We start from the raw sequence: 19,402 nt of genomic DNA on the forward strand, positions 1-19,402 counted from the left end.
TCAACCTTGTTTCAACTGATTTGTATTTGTTTGGCATTGAAAAGAAGCTAACGTACTAAAATTACCAATGTATACAACTTTACTATGATCAACTTGTAAATCAAACAGTCAGTCAATCAATAATGCTTATTGTTTTCTTCCTGATTTCAATTTAAGAATGTATTTAAAAACTAAACAAGGATACATTCATTTGAGTAGAAACATGTACATTGTGTACAGTTAATTCATTTATTTACTTAAAAAAAAAAACATTTATTTAATTACGTTTACGCTTAGAAGAATCTAGAAGGTGGGATAAAAAAAAAACTTTAAAAAATAAACAAATTAACGTAAGAGTTTTTTTTTTTTTTTTCAATTTTAATATATTAAATAATTTTCTATTACTTCTCCAATAAACAGATCTGGTTTTAAAAAGATTTAGATATCTGTAGGTGTAAATTTAATAGAAATATTGAACTTTATTGAAAGTTTTTTTTTTAGGATTTCAGACTTGAACATGTAATAATAATAATAATAATAATAATAATTAATATATATATATATATATATATATATATATATATATATATATATATATATATATATATTTTTTTTTTTACAGTCTTGAATGTATTTTAAATAATCTACAGTATAAGGAAAACAAACTTTAATTGGGATTAAAAAATAAACCTTTATAAATTAACTAACTAAATAGATTTTTTTTTTATGTTAATTAAACCAATGATATTACAAATACAAATATATATATATATATATATATATATATATATATATATATATATATATATATATATATATATATATATATATATATATATATTTGTATTTGTAATATCATTGGTATCAAAAAATAAATAAATTAATGTCTTAAAAAATGACTTAAAAAAGGGGAAAAAAGTACATATTTATATACATAATTTTTTTAGCTACAAATATTTAAACATTTTTAAGACAAGATTAAAAAAAAAAATTCAGAATTTCTGGAACTAATTGATATTATGATTTCAATTGTGTGTTGAATAAGTCCTGTTTTATTGCATCATAAATTAATTCATTACAGTTACACCGTTTAATGCAATTTCTATGCTTATATCTAGACTTAATATTTGATAAGACGGACAGAAGTTTACTTTATGTAAAGAAATGCAAACAACCACATTTTTTTTTTACATTTTTTGCTTCCATTTTGCAAATGTATGTTCCCTTATGGGATGCATTCATTCACCTCTCAATACCTCCTGCCTTTAAATGAGTTACTCCACTACTACTAATGCTTTTTCGTATCTCTCCTCTTGATCAGCTGTCACCTTCCATCTCTCCACACTTCACAGTCCGCCTGTGAAAATCAATGTCTGTCTGTCTGCTGGATGAAATCTCTTCTGTGAGACAGGTTAACATCACACATCCAGTCCTCATGTGTCACCTGTGAATCCCAGAGCTGATTCTGAATGTGGGACAGCTCATATTAGCTCACTCAGCACTTCAGCTTGAGGGAAAAAACACACACTGACCCTCTCTGTCCTCATTCAACCTGTGCTTCTTCTTTATACCAAATGAGATTTTGTAGTCCTTTGAGCTGTATATATATATATATATATATATATATATATATATATATATATATATATATATATATATATATATATATATATATATATATATATATACACACACACTGAAAATAGTGTTGCATGCAGAACTGTTGCAAACAATTTATTTGTGTTGAATTTAAACAAACAAATTAAGTTTAATAATGTTCAACTTAATTTGTTTGTTAAAATTCAGCCCAAATACATTGTTTACAACCACTTAACTAAAAAAAATTGAGTTAATCTAAGGAATCGTCTTTGAATTTTTTTTTAGTGTATATATCTTTTTTGTTTATAAAACGGATGAATCTTATTCACTAAAAAAAAAATTCAAAGTTGATTCCATGGAATTACTATATATATATGTATATATATATATATATATATATATATATATATATATATATATATATATATATATATATATATATATATATATATATATATATATATATATTTTTTTTTTTTTTTTTTTTTTTTTTTTTAAAGTTAAGTGGTTGTAAACAAACTGAATGTAAACAAATAAATGAAGTTTAACATTACTAAATTTGGTTGTTTAAAATCAACACAAAAATTGTTTGCAACAATTAAAACTGTTATGATAGTTTTATACTTTTATTTTTTATTTTTTTAAAATAGCTTACATTAGCAAATAAAACACAAGGTAGGCCTACTGAGCAAAAAGAGGATGCCTCTCAGACAATTTTAGAGGCTGTCATTCATTCATTCATTCATTCATTCTCACCATAATCAAGGTCTTGATCCCTTGTTTATCCTCATAGCATCCATGTGGGATTAAAAAAAGAATAGCATCTTAACTCTGTCTCTCTGTCAATAAATATAATGTATAAAACTATACATTATTTGTATTAATTCATAATATCTTAAGTCTGATAAGGTTTTTATATTAATGGACAATGCACAAATATTGATGTTTTACAATATGTAACATCATATTTACAATTTTAATCTGTTAATGAATAGTGTCCATTTATTTACAGTGAATTGCATTATGGGATGTTGATCTCTGCTCTGTTGGCTTTTGTTGTTGAAAATTATGTGCTACATTTTAACAAAGCAACTTTTATTGACATTTTAGTAGTTTGAAATGTAGAAGAAATATAAATAATATATAGAGAAATAAGTCTGTAAAATAACAGAAAATGTACTGGCAGTTTACACTGTTTTTGTATTGTGATATACATCACCAACCCAGACGCACTTTAAACTATTAAATATGTTAATAAAAGTCACTTTTTGAAATTTTGTAGGTTAACATTCGTCGAAAGAAAGATCAAAATCCCATAATGCAAAATAAAAATAAAAATAAAAACATGAATCACAAAATACAGAAGACTGCAAATTGATGGATATTTTTACAGTGTAGACTACAGTATATACACATAATATATTTCGTTTTAAATGCCAGGATGTATTCACTTTTACAAAACCCCAGTGTGAGTAATGGAGTCGTGGGCTGTTTGTCCTGTTGTTTACTCACAGTATAACAGATGACTTTTCAAAGTGTGTAATATTGAGGTCTACTGCAAAAAAACAAAACAACAACAACAAAAAAAAAAAAAAACGAAAGAAGTCTGCTTTTCTAAGGTTTGTCATTGTTGAAGTTTGGAAAAATGAAACATTTTGTCTTGATAATAGCTTTAGTTTGCTGCTGTTTCCTTTTTATGTCATCCCAAAGCTGCCGTAAGAAAAGCAAGTATTAAGAAAGTAATAATAAGTTTTCAGCAATATCACCGTCCTGCAATAAATACATCCCTCTGCGAGGTTTCAGCTCCCACAAGATCCTTACTGTAGATGAGAAATCGTATTTTTTAAAGAAATGTTGGATAATCAAGAAGTCTAAATCAGTTTTTGTTCTAGTTTGTTCTGGCTGTTCCCATTGTCAACTGGTGCAATGAAAGCTTGTATAAAGTATACAGTTGAAGTCAGAATTATGAAGTCCTCGTGTATGAGATTTAAGATTTGGGACTTTAAAGTTTAAGGTTTTAAATGAAAGCGTCATACTTGACGTCATTCGCTGTGGTTTTTAATGACACGCGACTTGCATTGACAGGTGAAAACCCAACCTGCTTACACTGCAGACACAAGAACACAGATCCAATTCATATCGGGTAAATTTCCACATATGAACAAGGCCTGAATCTGATTTGAGTAAATCGGAATCCATGTGATTTGTTCCTGCTTACATGTACATGGGCCATATCCGATCTGTGCCACATGGGAGAAAACAATCGGAATTGAGTCAATTGAAGAGTGCAGTGTAAAAGACCCCATTTAAGTCAAAATACCATCTTATCCATCAGATCATTTAAATTTGTTAGTGTTTGTAGCTCGATGTCTGATAGGTGCTTCTGGGGAACCATTTTTAAATTACATTAAAAGTATTTTATTGCGAGTGTGTATAATATAGCGTTGTCCACCGTGAGGGTGATAGTACTGATATACTGCACTCTGAAGAATATATGGAGACACAGATCACCTCAGGGCTTCAATAAGATCCTATTACTGCTGCTTTCCCTTCAATACCATCAGCACATACATTATAACTATACAACAAATAAAGCCACTCGGTTATAGATCAACCCCTAAACCAAATAAATGGAGCTTCCCTGAGAACTCAACGCATTTCAGTTCCAAAGCCCCACAGACACAATCTGATCAAATAACGCTTTGTGAAAGGAAATTCACCATTTGTCTTTGTAATTATGAAATATTTGCTGTGTCTCTGTTCACTTGTTGCAACTTAAGTTACCTATAAAAGACAAAGAGCTTCTGCGGAGCACTGATCTATGAATAGAGTTAATTGAGAATAAATATATATATATATATATATATATATATATATATATATATATATATATATATATATATATATATATATATATGTATATATATATATATATATATATGTATATATATATATATATATGTATATATATATATATATATATATATATATATATATATATATATATATATATATATATATATATGTATATATATATATATATATATATATATATATATATATATATATATAGAAAAAATAATAATGTAGTTCATATTAATATATTAATAATATATATATTATATATATTGGCTTTAGTGTATGTGTGTGAATGCGGGTGTGTATGGATGTTTCCCAGTGCTGGGCGGTGGCTGAAAGGGCATCCGCTGCGTAAAAAACATTTGCTGGATTTGTTTGTGGTTCATTCCACTGTGGCGACCCCTGATTAATAAAGGGACTGAGCTGAAAAGAAAATGAATGAATGAATGAATGAATAAAAAAAGGTGCTATTTTTAGACATTTATTTTTAACCGATTCCAACGTTTTATCTTTAGAAATTAGTTTGAGTCACCATGATTTTTTAATCACAACAACTGAAAGCATCTGTTATTCTGACATATTGTTTTTTACGTATATTTTTAAGTATTTTGTATTCTAAATTAACTTTTTTTAAGCTTAACTCTCATACCAGGCACTATTGGCTAATTGAAATGCCCTTATCGACTCTTTCAATGACCTCCACATGACCATCACTGCAACATCTCTGGGACTGAGATCAGTAACTTTACCAGTCAAACATCTCTGCTTTCCTCCTCTCTCTGTCATTCTGTCTGATCTAGTAGTGCATTAGTATGAATATGCAGTAGAATCACGTCCCTCGGGATGATCCTCTGAACTGAACCTGTCTGACTGAACACACTGCTTTATACACTCCCTCATGCCAGTTAACTGTAATGGGGCCATTGCAGATCACAGAGCTCATAGTGTTTACAGTACATCCGTGTTGTGTAATGTACTTTAAACAAGTAGTTCGTTACTAAATCACAAATTAAAAAAAGAAGAAAAAAAAAAAGAAATTTAAACTAAAACTGAATCAGTTTTAAGCTACAACTACACCAACAATACTCTGCTGTCTGATATGCTGAATATGTTATGATCTGAAATATTGGTATGGCTTTTTATTGCTCTTTTTCAGTTCATCTAGCAGATTTGACAATCTAAACTCGTAAATGTCAAAATAAATGTGCAAAAGCTTTCACTGAAGCGGTACACTTTCAAAAAGTACTTTTTTTTTGTACTTTTTAGGTATTAATATGCATCTTTAATGTATAATATAATGTATAATGTATAATAATGTTCATTGTATAATGAACAATTATTGATCATTTAGGTACTAATATATAACTTTAAAGTGCAATATGGACCAGTTAGGTACTAAAATGTAAGGGGCCCAATATGGACCCTTTAGGTACTAATATGTAGCTTTAATATACCAATATGGATCTTTTAGGTAATATGCGGCTTTAAGATATAAATTAAGGTACTAATTTATATGAAGGGAACCAATATTGATCCTTTAGATCAGGGTGATCAACCCTGTTCCTGGAGATCTACCTTCCTGCAGATTTCAGCTTCAACCTTGAACAAACACACCTAAACCAATTAGTTTAGAGCTGAACAGCACTTGGTAATTACAGGCAGGTGTGTTTGATATGGGTTGCAACTGAAATCTGCAGGAAGGTAGATCTCCACCAGCAGGGTTGGTCACCCCTGCTTTAGATATTAATATATAGCTTAAGGGACCCAATATGGATCATTGAGGTACTAATTAAGGGAACCTATATGGGTCTTTTAGGTACTAATAATTAACTTATATCCACAATATGGAGTCTGTACTAATATATAACTTAAGGAAACCAATATGGATTTATTAGGCATTAATTTGTAACTTAAGGGAAGTAATATGGATCCACAAGGTACTAATACTGTATATAACCTTAGGCAACCAGTATTAATCCATCATGTACTAATATAAAACTTAAGTGAACCAATATTGATCATTTAGGTACTAATATAAAATTTAAGGGGCCCAATATAGACCCTTTAGGTACTAATGTGTAGCTTTAAGATACCAATGTTGATCCTTTAGGTACTAATGTGTAGCTTTAAGATACCAATGTGGATCCTTTAGGTAATAATGTGTAAGGTATCAATTTAGGTACAAATATATATGAAGGAAACCAACATTGATTGATCCATTGATCCTTTAGAAATTAATATATAACTTAAGGGATCCAATATGGATCATGTAAGTACAATATATATATTATGGGAACCAATTTAAATCCTGTATGTAGTAATTTATAACTTAAGGGACCAAATATGCTTTCTTTAGGTACTAATATATAACTTAAGAAAACCTATATGGATAATTTAGGTACTAATATTTAACTTGTATGTACAATCCGGAGCCTGTACTAATATATAACTTAAGGGAACTAATATGGATCCTGTATGTACTAACATACAACTTAAGGGAACCAATATGCATCCTTTAGGTACTAATATATAACTTAAGGGAGCCAATATGGATTGTTAGGTACTAATGTATAACTTGTATGTACAATACATGGCCTGCACTAATATATAATTTAAGGGAGCCAATTTGAATCCTGTATTTACTAACATAACTTAAGGGAACCAATATGCATCCTTTATGTACTAATACATAACTTAAGGGAACCAATATAGATCCTGTATGTACCAATATATAACTTAAGGGAACCAATATGGATCTAGTATGTACTAACATATAACTTAAGGAAACCAATATGGATCCTGTATGTATTAACATATAGCTTAAGGGAACCAATATGCATCCTTTAGGTACTAATATATATTCAAGGTATACAATATGGACCTTTTAGGTAATAGTTTAACCTAAGGGAACGAATATGGATCCAGGAGGTAGTAATAAATAATTTGAAGATACAGTATAATCACTAAGTATTAACTTTAAGGTACCACTATGGATCCTTTTTTGTTAGAACAAAGTGTACCTTTTTAAAGGATATGCTAGGGACAGCTTATGTATACCTTTATTTCTGAGTGAATAAAAAAAAAGATGACTTGGGTTGACTTTACGCAATGCTACTTAAACTTCTACCTACAAATCTCAATATATAAAATAGAAATTAAACACTTTTGCTTCTTTAAATTTGAATCAATCTGGACCTTAAAGTTAATATATGTATCAATCACACAAAGTTTCAGAGTAATGACCTTAATGAAGAATTAAAGTAGTTCTGACAGCAAAAGTGGGTCAGTAATTTTGTCTAAATCTAAGAACTATTGTATAATTGTACATGCAAGCATTTAAATGATTGCATCACTGAAATCTTTGGCAATTACTGTACATGGTGGCTAATGAAGTACAGTAATCAGCTCCTTCTCATCTTGCAGAGCTTCCTTTTAGCCTAATCAGTTAATGCTAGAAAAAAATAAATAAAAAGGGACCATCATCAGTTGAAGGTGATGATAATGAGGAGGTTGTGGACGGGAGAGTTTTAGTGTCTGTTAATGTCAGCTGTTCACTGAAGGACTCTCACTGGAGACTTCGATTTTCCCCAAGATCTAAGCAGAGGAATATTATCTGCTTCAGTATACTGACAAGCCCGCTCATTTGGGGTCCCTTGACTCACATATCAAACACGCTTCTCATGGAATTGATTTTTGATAACCAAAGACGTGCAAGTTAAAAGAGAGAGGTTTTAAACTGTGTGAGCTCTGACTGTTCGTTCCTGGAATTTCTCCGAAGTTTCGAGTGACCTCAGTTGATCTGCGTGTCCTTACGACTCTCACACTCCAAGCTATTAGAGATCATTTGTCTCTAGAATTGACATTAGTTGGTTAGTTTTTGCCAGGTTGGTCCATTAGTGTCGATGAGAAATATCGCTCTGACTGAATGGTCTGTTTAGGGCCACGACACACCAAAGCCCAGCTCATACTATATGATTTTTAATGATCCTAATGATTGTTGCATGTCAGACTGCACATGATTCCCATATCACACTGCAAGACCTTTATATTATATACAAGTTTTTATATTGTCAGAAAACAAAGATGCGCCAAGCACAGACACATTTCCATTCAGTCATTTAGCAGACTCTTTTGTCCACAGCGACTTACAATTGAGGAGAATTTCAGCGATATACCAAGAAGTACACAGAAAGTGACAATTTGACAGACAAGACACGCAGTAAAACATACCCGGAGTTTGACATCATGCATCCGCGACACTTTTACTCAACCATTCTAAAAACGTAGTCCCGTGGACATTTCTGGAGACCGTTAAATACGTCCTGGGAGGTACGTATTTTTGCAGTTTTTGTTTTCACAAATCCACAAGAGGCCACTGTGTGTGCTTTTTTTGTATCTCGAATATCTCTCTTGAGTGTCGTTCACGCCCACACTGTTCTCGCATAAACCCACCAGAGGCCGCTGTCGACAACCGTCTGTCTGACTGACTGAATAACTGAATGATTAACTGAGCGACCAGCCAATCGACTGACCCACCCTCCTCCTTCCTTAAACCCAACCAATTTTACCGATTGACCCATACACCCACTTACTTCCCTAAACCCAACCAACGATTTTCAAAAGCCGTCCAGAAAAAGAAAAGTCCTTGTCTGATTTTTACCACATTTTTGGATTTTACCACATTCTCACCCTGCTATTCACTTGCTTTTTTGATTTTTTTCTTACCTGATTTCTGGAACCGCTCTTCCCCAGACTCAAACCCAGTTGTCATTGTCGTGGTCAACTCCTCTCTGCGTCTCAAGTCCGCCGACGTACACAACAAGCTAACTGGACAAACTGGTTGCAGCGGGAAAGCCGTCCACATGGAGGTAAGCGCAAAAAGAAATAGCATCACACCACCCCGTAGAGTTTGCTTAAAAAATAAAATGCATATGTTCCTCCGGCTACATAATTTGCAGTCTCCAGAAACCTCCACGGGACTAAGTTTACAAAAGGATATTTATTTTTTAAATCTTGAGCTCTTAAAAGCAGCAGGACTGTGGGTGTACAACCATCGCTTTTTGTCCAGTCTGTTTCAAAGTCACCAGTTGCGTTTTCTCTAGGCACGGTTGCTTCGTCTTTGTGCAAGTGAACGGGAGCGTTTTAACATTCGTGCACATCACATCACCTGTGCGTGCGAAAGATCATCCTCTCATTCTGTATTCATCTGCTTTCTTTTGCTAGCCCGATCACAATTAGTTTTGTCAGTCATGCTGCTTCTTGATTAATCATATTTGCACACATATTGGGCCATCTGTATTGTCGTACCCTGTTTTTAAGAAAACTGCACATAAAAAATTATTTTAACCAGCTAAAGTGGCTAGTGGGAGTAGTTGTCTTACCCGCCATAGTGGAAATCTACCCGCATTTGGCGGGTGTTAATGTCAAGCCCTGTATATATATGTGTGTGTGTGCGTGTGTGTATATATATATATATATATATATATATATATATATATATATATATATAAACAGTGTCATCAAAATACTCGCAAATGCCTCACTCCATCTCCTGTTAAAAATACAGTAGATTTACCCCCGGTTTCACAAACAAGGTTTAAGGCTAGTCAAGATTAAATTGCATGTTTGAGCTGTATAAACTCAAAATAACTTGCGGTGAGATGTCTTAAAATATGTCAGTGTCATATTTTATCAGCAGGTGCACACCAGTAGTATATTTTTCTGAGGCCATTTTTATAAATGTGGCTTAAATAGCCTAATTTAACTAAGGCCTAGTCCTGGCTTAATCTAAGCCCTGTTTGTGAAACTGGGCCTTAGTGTTTAACCACGGACTCCATCCAATACATGTATACTACTTAAACATTCAAAGTACTGCCGCATTCACAGATGAATTTCATGAATTGAAACAGACGCAGATATCCTTTTCGGTGTGACTCACACAAATGGCGCTGGTTCAGTTGATATGAGGCAGATCACAGAAGATTATACTATTGTTCTGTGCTTTTAAACAGGGCTTTTAGGTATTTATAGCTTCGTTAAAATATCCTCACCAAATTGAAAGAGCAAGACAAGTGACTGAAAGAGAGTGAGAAACAAAGATCCTCAGAATATTTTGGAATAATCAAATAATTGATCTCTTATCACAAGCAGAGCTCATGAAATTACATTTTTCTGATAGACGAAATAGCCCAAAAGGATTATCATTACACCACTGAAAACGCAAGAAGGCTGAACATAACTTGAAAATGGTGTTTTTGGGGGAATTTATTCAGATGAATTGACCAAGAGATGCAATCGTGAACGGTCTAATTTAGTAATGCAAGATGCAATTATGAAAATTTGCCTTTCTGTGTTTAATAGTTAAGGGATGTTCACCCCCAAAAAACAAAAAAAATTACCTCATGATTTTCTCTGCCTTGTGTGGTTTTAAACATTTTGACACTGCACTTAAATTTGTTGAACTTTAAAGCTAATTTGATTCCTTTATGTTGTCCTAACACAAAATGATATTTTTAGCGCAGCTAAAATATTTAACGGTCAAAAATTTGGTACAAAACTCTCTTTGGCTTGGGAATGTCAAACTATCTTCATTCAGGGTTAACAGTCCATTATCCACTAACTGAGTTGATTCATTAGAGAACACAAGAGCAAATAATGACAAATTAATAATTCATCAAATTTGACATCCAAGAGCAAAATGGACCTAACATTAGCATCGACGATTGACGCTTCACAGCTGTTGTGTAAACTCCCCAGATGCTCATAAAACTCCATCATTACTCCATTAGAACATTCAGCACTAATTAAACAAGCTTTCATGTTTCAATAGTTATGCAAACATTCAGATTTGGAGTTGTGTAGGTTGTGATCACATGCTACAGGCAGGCTTTTGTATTTTAACACATTCCAACACAGTATACAGGATTTAATAGTTCTACTGTATACATTCTTATAGTCACAGTTCAAACATTGTTACTTAGGAGTCATACTTGGTAGCACATTTGCCAACCTTTATTTTGTCCTTGAATAAAACAAGTCATCAAGGTATCATGTACAGTACAAATAATAACTCTCCGGGATGTCTTTTTTGAACTAAAAGGTATCAGATTATAACTTTTTCTCGGGTCTGTGTGGGTATTTTGCTTCAAATAGTCTGCGAAATCCCTTGGGAATGTGACGCAATTGCTGAAGCTAATAGCTGGTTGGAAAAGCATTAGGAGTGAAGCAGAAGCCATCAGCGTTGAGCCCTCGAGTGGAGCACTTACTGTAACTCCAGGTTGCTCCAGGGCGATTGCGCTTATAAACTGTGTACTGAAAGTCACTTTGGATAAAAGCATCTGCTAAATGAATACTTGCAACACCTTTCCATCTGAATGTCTGAATGTGAGGATTTGGTCATTCGGGCTGTGAAGCAAGGAAAAAATAAATAAATAAAGAGAATGAACTACTTGAGTGAATCAAAATGCTGTAAAAAGCATATATATATATATATATATATATATATATATATATATATATATATATATATATATATATATATATATATATATATATATATGTATGGGGGAAATAATTCTGACTTCAACTGTATATATAGTATACAGTAGGGGAAATGGGTATTGAACAAGTTATGTTTTTCTTCCTGGGAATAATATTTCCAAAGGAGCTGTTGACATGGAATTGAACCAGATTTTGCTAAAAGCCCAAAACAATACAAACACAAAAATAAAACAAGACAAAAAAAATCTAAAAAATGTGTTCCGTGTAATAACAATGAAATGGCACAAGGAGAAAGTGCTTAACTATTGATACTTATTTAATACTTTATATAAAAGGCTTTTTTTTCCCGGTGCTGGCAGCTTAAAGGCATCTCATGTGGAGGATGAAGCACAGACTTTAACAGAATGTAAAAATCTTTTGTTGGTCTTGTCTATCAAATCTGAGCTTTATTCTATATTTTCTATTGTATTCAGTTCAGGTGATTGGCTGGGCCATTCTACAGCTTGATTTTCTTTCCCTGAAAGTTTTTGAGAGTATCCTCAGCTGTGTTTTGGATTATTGTCTTGCTGAAATGTGGTTTATCTCACAATTCTGACAATTATCTCACTATTGAGAAACAAACTTAAGTTATGATTCTGTTGTAAAAAGTCAGAATTCTGAATTAAAAGTAACAATAACTTTTTTTTACTATTACTATATATATGTATACATGTATATATAATATTAATAATATTATTAATATTAATAAAATGAATAATAATAATAATAATAATAATAATAATAATAATAATACAACTGATGATACTCACATCAATAAAGTATAATTTTTTTGACGCTGTACAACAAATAATTTTTTTACAATCTTATGGGGGTTGGGTTTAGATAGTGATAGACGCTAATAAAATACAAATAATTTGTAATATAATAAATAATATAAATACTCCTCGAGAACATGGAATTGCAGCTGTATCCTATCTAGCAACTACAGCAGAAGAGATCTGAGCTGCTGGATTAATGTCATATTTATTTATTTATTTTATTTTCTGAAATACATAAAGGAAATCAACTTTTTATCTGGACAAGAAATAGAGACAATATTCTGGTAACTTGAACTGTGTATCTTACGTGAACAAAGTTATTTTCAAAAATAATTATTATTGCCATCTTCATTGACATTTTCATGTATTCTACAAACCTTAAATTGTATGTTTTGCTTGTAGTTATGTGTATCTGAATGTCTGAAACCTTAAATAAGCGGTATTCGTTTGAAAGGAGGGATAAATTGTGATTTATGACAAGCCCTGCACACCTCTTTCTGTGCTTCAGTATGCACTGTCAGATTTGAATTTTAGCAGTAGATGACGTGTGCTCTGAACTTTCTAATCACACCGGTGTGATCGTACGATTTAGGGAACAACCAAGGCTGATCACACCAGTGTGATTGTACGCTTAAGGTTAAGTAAACAGACTTTTATCATACATTTTTTTCAGGTTTCAAATGATAATTTGTAGAAAACCTCTCATGTGAAAAAATCATGGTAAAAACACAGTCAAAACTAGCTGAAAACAATCAAAATAGAATGCATTTTCTTTCATTTTAACTGCACGTTTGTTCACCAAAGAAACCAGAATCTTTCCATAATTGCTTTAAGAGTCATATTAACAGAAATCCCACATGCACCTCATACAATGAATTTGCCCTCTATTTACACCATCAAACCATATCTGTGTCTGAGATCACCACAGAGACTGAATGACACTAGAAAGATGACTAATCAGTCAGCTTTAATTTCTTTTGAGCAGATAATGGCCAGAGAGAGTCGCTGCCCTCATCAATCACCGTCATCTACTTTCTGTCTGCGTGTCTGTGTTAATTAGTCGTCTGCGAGGGCGCGTATGTGGAGGAAAGCACTGCGGCATTACTGTGCTCATCGCTGATCAGGTCAAATCAGAACATTTATATGAAGAGCTGATGGAAATGCACTTGATAGCTGTCACGTAGATATGTTATGCTGCATATGGAGCTTGTATTGCACTCGTTATAATCAATGAGGCCTTTTACACTATGGAAAAGAATTAAAAGCATCTGTTTTTGCATTTTTATTCCAATTTATTTTTCATCTTCGGTGAGCGCTCTGTATTATACATAGATTTGATTTCAGCCAATTTCTTGTAGTTTCCATGCTAGTGTTTTTCAAGCAGGGTAAAATGGCCAATTTCATATTTCTACCCCCCAAAAAACTTGTACCATACGTGGATGGAGAATAAATTACTGTTTCCAGATAAGAACAGATGTGCTTTTGTCGCTGCTGGGCCAAATCAGACATTACTTTTTTGTGCGTGCGCTGAAAAAAACAGCTGGTTCCTGAATGAAGCCATTGCAACATTGCTAATGTTACTAAGAAGCATGTTTCTTCAAAGACTAGCCCATCTGTGCAACTTAAATTCCAATTATAGTTGGTGCGGCTGGATAATTTAAGACAAATGTTGGGATATCAATCATGGGATGTGGATATGGCTTGGCCCTATCTGCTGTTTTTGTTGTAAAGTTGAGTAGTACAAGCTTTAAACAGACATCAATATTTCGACACGAGCACATTGTGAAAATGCATCCCCCTATACGTTTCTGGAGAGCGCGAATTATGTAGCCAGAGCCACGCATGGTTGCATTTTGTTTCTAAAACGAATGCTACAGGGTGGTGTGATAATACAGAGAGGAGTTGACTGCGATAACGGCATTTGAGTCCGATTAAAAAACAGAGCGACCTCTGGTTAATTAACGAAAATAAAAACTATAAAAAAAATAAATAAATAAATTTAAAAAAAAAAAACAGTCAACAGCGGCCTCTGGGTTTACATGAGAACAGCAATGGCGTCAATGGCACTGGCGTTAGAAATTTGAGATATGAAAAAGGTGAAATAACGAAAATAAAAACTGTAAAAAAAAAAAAAAAAAGACAGTCAACAGCGGCCTCTGGGTTTACATGAGAACAGCAATGGCGTCAATGGCACTGGCTTTAGAAATTTGAGATATGAAAGGATTACCAGCAACCTCTTGTGGATTTGAGAAACAAAACTGTATACAAAAAAAAAAGTTTGTCAGTCAACAGCAGTCTCTGGTAGGTTTACACAAGAACAGCAGGTGCAAATGGCACTCACGAGAGAAATTTAAGATCTGAAAAAGGGTACACAGTCATCTGTGGTGGATTCGCAAAAACTGTAAAAAAAAAAAATAATAATAATAATTCGGTCAGTCAGTCAACAGAGGCCTCTGGTGGATTTACACAAGAACAGCCGGCCTGAATTTCACTGGTGAAAAAAATTTGAGATCTGAAAAAGTGTACATAGCAACCTCTGGTGGATTCTCAAAAACAAAAACTTGAAAAAAAAAGTCTGTCAGTCAGTCGACAGCGTCCTCTGGTGGATTTACACAAGAACAGCAGGCGCAAATGGCACCCGCGAGGGAAATTTAAGATCTGAAAAAGGGTACACAGTCACCTCTGGTGGATTCGCAAAAACTGTAAAAATCGAAATAAAAATTTGGTCTTTCAGTCAGTCAACAGTGGCCTCTGGTGGATTTACACAAGAACAGCAGGCCCAAATGGCAACTCGCGAGAAAAATTTGAGATCTGAAAAAAAATTTCCCTGCTCATCAATTAAAAGAACTGTAAGTTTTCAACTCTTCTAAGGCATACAAATAACATAATATCCTTGCAAATATTTAAGAAGCTCTTATTCCAAGATGTTAAATAAGTATCTGATGTCCCTAGAGTGTGCAAGTGAAATATAGCAAAAATACCACACAATAATGTTTTATAAGTCTTCGGAACTGCCCCTTTAAGACTTTGATCCTAATTGTGTCGTTTTGGTGACTGCTTTAAATTCAAATGAGGTGCTATTTTCAAAAAAAGGGCGGAGCTACAAATGCCCATGTGTCAGCAATGTGGCAGATTCCAAAACAGGATCCACGTCCTATGCTAATGAGGGAGAGATGGTCACTAATGTGCGGATCTTTCCCCCTCTGATGACATGTACTAAGGTATAATGTCAATCAAAATGTTTCTGAAGACAGTTTTTATCAAGTGGGTTTATAAAAACATACATTTTTACCATTAGAAGCTGGTTATATTTACTGTTTCCAAACAACCGTGTTTAAACCCCTCATTAAAGTAATTTTTACATAATAGGTCCTCTTTAAACAAACATTCACTTATTCAAGTGTAAATGTAACCAATACACCAAGCTTTATTCTTCTAAACTATGTTTTCATTACATCAAGAAGACTGCAATTTTCCCTTTCGAAATGTTCGGTTTTCTTTTTCCATTTTAAGAAATCAATGGCTATGAAGAATCCAAAATCGAGTGCCATTAACCCCTCAAACCCCTGCTGCTTGGACTGATTGTTCTCAAAGTCAAGAATTCACCTTGACATCTTTCACCTTGTAATCAAACTCAGACATTTGCCACGTTCACCAGTTTCAATCGTCTTTTCCTCCAGCGTTTGTAAACTACACAATGACCTTTTCACTGTTTCAAAATAATTAAAAGTCACCAGTGTTGTTATAACTACCAAAACAAAAACAAAAAAACATGTTTCATAGTAAACCTTAAGTTTGAGCGGTGACCTTTTTTCTGCTCAGAGTTTGCTTTATTGTTTGTTAGTGATTAAAGTGCAAGGTTTGATGGACACAGGTAAGACTAAGGGTTATCGGTATTAGTGCCTGAACGCCTGTGGGAAGTCCATGACCTCCAACGTAATCTTGATTGGTCTCAGGAGCGCTCGCTTTTCTACACCAAATGTCATAGTTTAGAAAGGAAAGGCTTTTCTGTTGGATTTCGCAGGGCTTATCGCTTGATGTTGATGTGTGTTTCTCCTGTCTGTGGGTTGTTTCTAAACAAGCACATTAAGTAAGACAGTATCTGAGATAGTTAAGTCTTAAGGTGTGTGTCACTCCAGTAGATGGACATTTTAGAATATGCTGCAGCCTTATATATTGCAGCGAGACTTGATTTGCTTTGCGGAAGCTTCCCAACCCAATTTACAAAAGTGCATTGTTTAACATCAAATGAAAAGATGCTATGTTTTTAAAAATTCACTTCGACAAAACAATTGCAAAGTGTTACATTTCAGAAGTTAAGAGTTAAGGAATCAATATTTGGTGATTTTTTTTTTTTTTTTATGAAATGGATGATTTATGATTACAAACAGATGTAGTTTGTAATCCTGATTATATTTTAAAAGGCTTTAAATGACAAAAGTTTAGAGAAACTGAACAGAACAGAAACTGTTATCACACATTTATTGAATAAAACAAATATTAACGTTATACTCAAACCCATAATTAGGCCTGCCACAATAATCAATATATCATCTTATCGCACAACACTGGAACATGACTTCAATTATTTTTGGTGATGCAATATATATCGTCCATACATAAAAACCAACTCGAGCAACATTTAGGCTGCTGGAGGCGTCTATGTCAGTGTGGTTACAAAAAAAAAAAAAAAAAACTAATATTTATACATAATATACATATTGTGTTGTTTCAGCTCATTAGTCTGTAGTCAGTATAGTTTGAAGACGCAGCAAAACTATTTTACAGAGTGAAGTTTGATTAATAAATTAGACGTATAATTGAATTAAATATATCAATTTTGATCATAGAGGCATTTAATACACAAACTACTGAAAAACAGGCTCACCCGCAATAGTCAATTGCACACTGCATGTACTGTAATTCAGGGGTCCCCACCCTCATATGACAATATGAAGCTGATTGGTCAGTTCTTGTCATGTAACTTGCAGTGCTCTTGCTGGATTCTTAAGATGTTTTCAACTGGTTGCACCGCACAAGCCACATGCCTCCATTAAAAATAACGAAGCAGAAAAATATGCGGTATGTAAACGGCTGCCATCATTTGCGATCTCCAGCAGTTGATCTTCTTGCACAGACTTGGTGGATTCACCTGATTTGTTGACAAGTAGGTTGCAGATCCATTCCTTGGCAATTCACGGGCCTTTTCTCAAGACATCTGTGTCTAACTCATTTTCCAAGCTTGTGGGTTTAATTTAGGCGCTAGAGTGACCGAAATGTAACCAAGATAATACGGTCATGTTTCTAAATAAAAGATTTTTCAAAATAAAAGATCATTTAGATTCAGATAATAAATACAAAGGAAATAATTAAGGATTTCTCATGTGGGCCGATACCAATTAATCCACGGACTGGTACCAGTCCGCGGCCGGGGGGTTGGAGACCACTGCTGTAACTGATAGTGTTGACCAACTTGTGCGAAGCTCAATTATCCTGCTTTTCACAGTAAAACGGACATAATGTTAAAGTACTGTGCTTCAAGGATTTACTCACATAAACTTGATTAATTTCTTCAAACAAATACTAATTTAGCCGAAGAAACCAATTAAATTACATCGCACAGGGGTTTGTCAACTGTTTTGAAACCAACAACCACGATAGACCCTTTTCAGCCTGATAGAGATTGTCCCAAAAGCCAAAAGCATTTTCAGTTTCAGTGGCATTTATTTATTTATTTGACCCTCTTTACGCATTTTAACGTTATTATAATTTCCCAATGGCGAATATCCAGATACAAGAGCGAGACCTCTGAGCTATGTAGTCCAAAAAACTCATTTGTCTCGGAATTCAGGAATCACGGCTGATATGGCATTTGACACACAGACCAGCAGTTTATAGTGCTGAGCTTGTACTTTCCAGAACATGGTGGACATCGAACAGGGCTGCGACAACTGACACATTAGGTTGTTATGCAGAAAGATTGTCAGATCTCATTTCATTTGTGACTTTGCCTTGTTGTTTTGGGAGGCCGAGAATTCGACCTTCATTCCGCAAGCTTGACACACAATTCTCCTGAGAATATAGCATTACTCTATCAGTGTGAGATATACACATCTTTTACCGCCAGGCTGAGCACATACACTGTACTGCACACAAGCACAGGGAAATATAATGCTTACTACAAGCTAAAACAATCCAATCTAACACATTCAAGAGTGTCAGTATGATTAGATAATGTGATATGAATATAAATTAAACGTAATATCATTAGTTATTGGGAAACCAGACAAGAGAGTAAAATACAATTCCATCTTTCTTTAAAAAACGGAGATTAGAAGCCAATTAGGAGAGCAGGCACAGAAATGGAGTACAACTTTGTGAAAGGTTAAACACTCTTAACACTCGAAAAAGGTGAACATGCCAACCTCTTGGAGTCAGGTTAAATAATATTCCCAATTAATCCTTTCCCTTGTCAAGCCAACACACTGGTCTCCTTTATATTATTCCTGTTTCATAACATTTGGGTGAAATAATAACAAAACATGCTATTTATATTGTGAAAATATGGTGTTCTATAAAAATATAAATGTTCTAGAAAATGCTAAAATCATGCTAAATCATTTTATGATTAAGCTAACAATGTTCTC

The 19,402-nt window shown here is 33.4% G+C and overlaps 1 protein-coding gene across 6 annotated transcripts in view; it reads left to right on the top strand.

The window, feature by feature from the left end:
- The window catches only part of LOC147846669 (uncharacterized), a 188,318-nt gene that overhangs the window by 36,035 nt on the left and 132,881 nt on the right, over nucleotides 1-19,402 (top strand). The window contains exon 4 of one of the 6 annotated variants that reach the window (XR_015476138.1): nucleotides 9,190-9,305. The exons of the other annotated variants lie outside the window; for them this stretch is intronic. The gene's annotated coding sequence lies outside the window, so the exon portion shown is untranslated. The remainder of the gene's footprint in view (nucleotides 1-9,189; nucleotides 9,306-19,402) is intronic. 6 annotated transcript variants of the gene reach the window in all.

The sequence above is a fragment of the Danio rerio genome, chromosome 1 (genome assembly GCF_052040795.2).
Source record: "Danio rerio strain M-AB ecotype USA chromosome 1, GRCz13ab, whole genome shotgun sequence".
NCBI classification, from domain to species: Eukaryota; Metazoa; Chordata; class Actinopteri; order Cypriniformes; family Danionidae; genus Danio; species Danio rerio.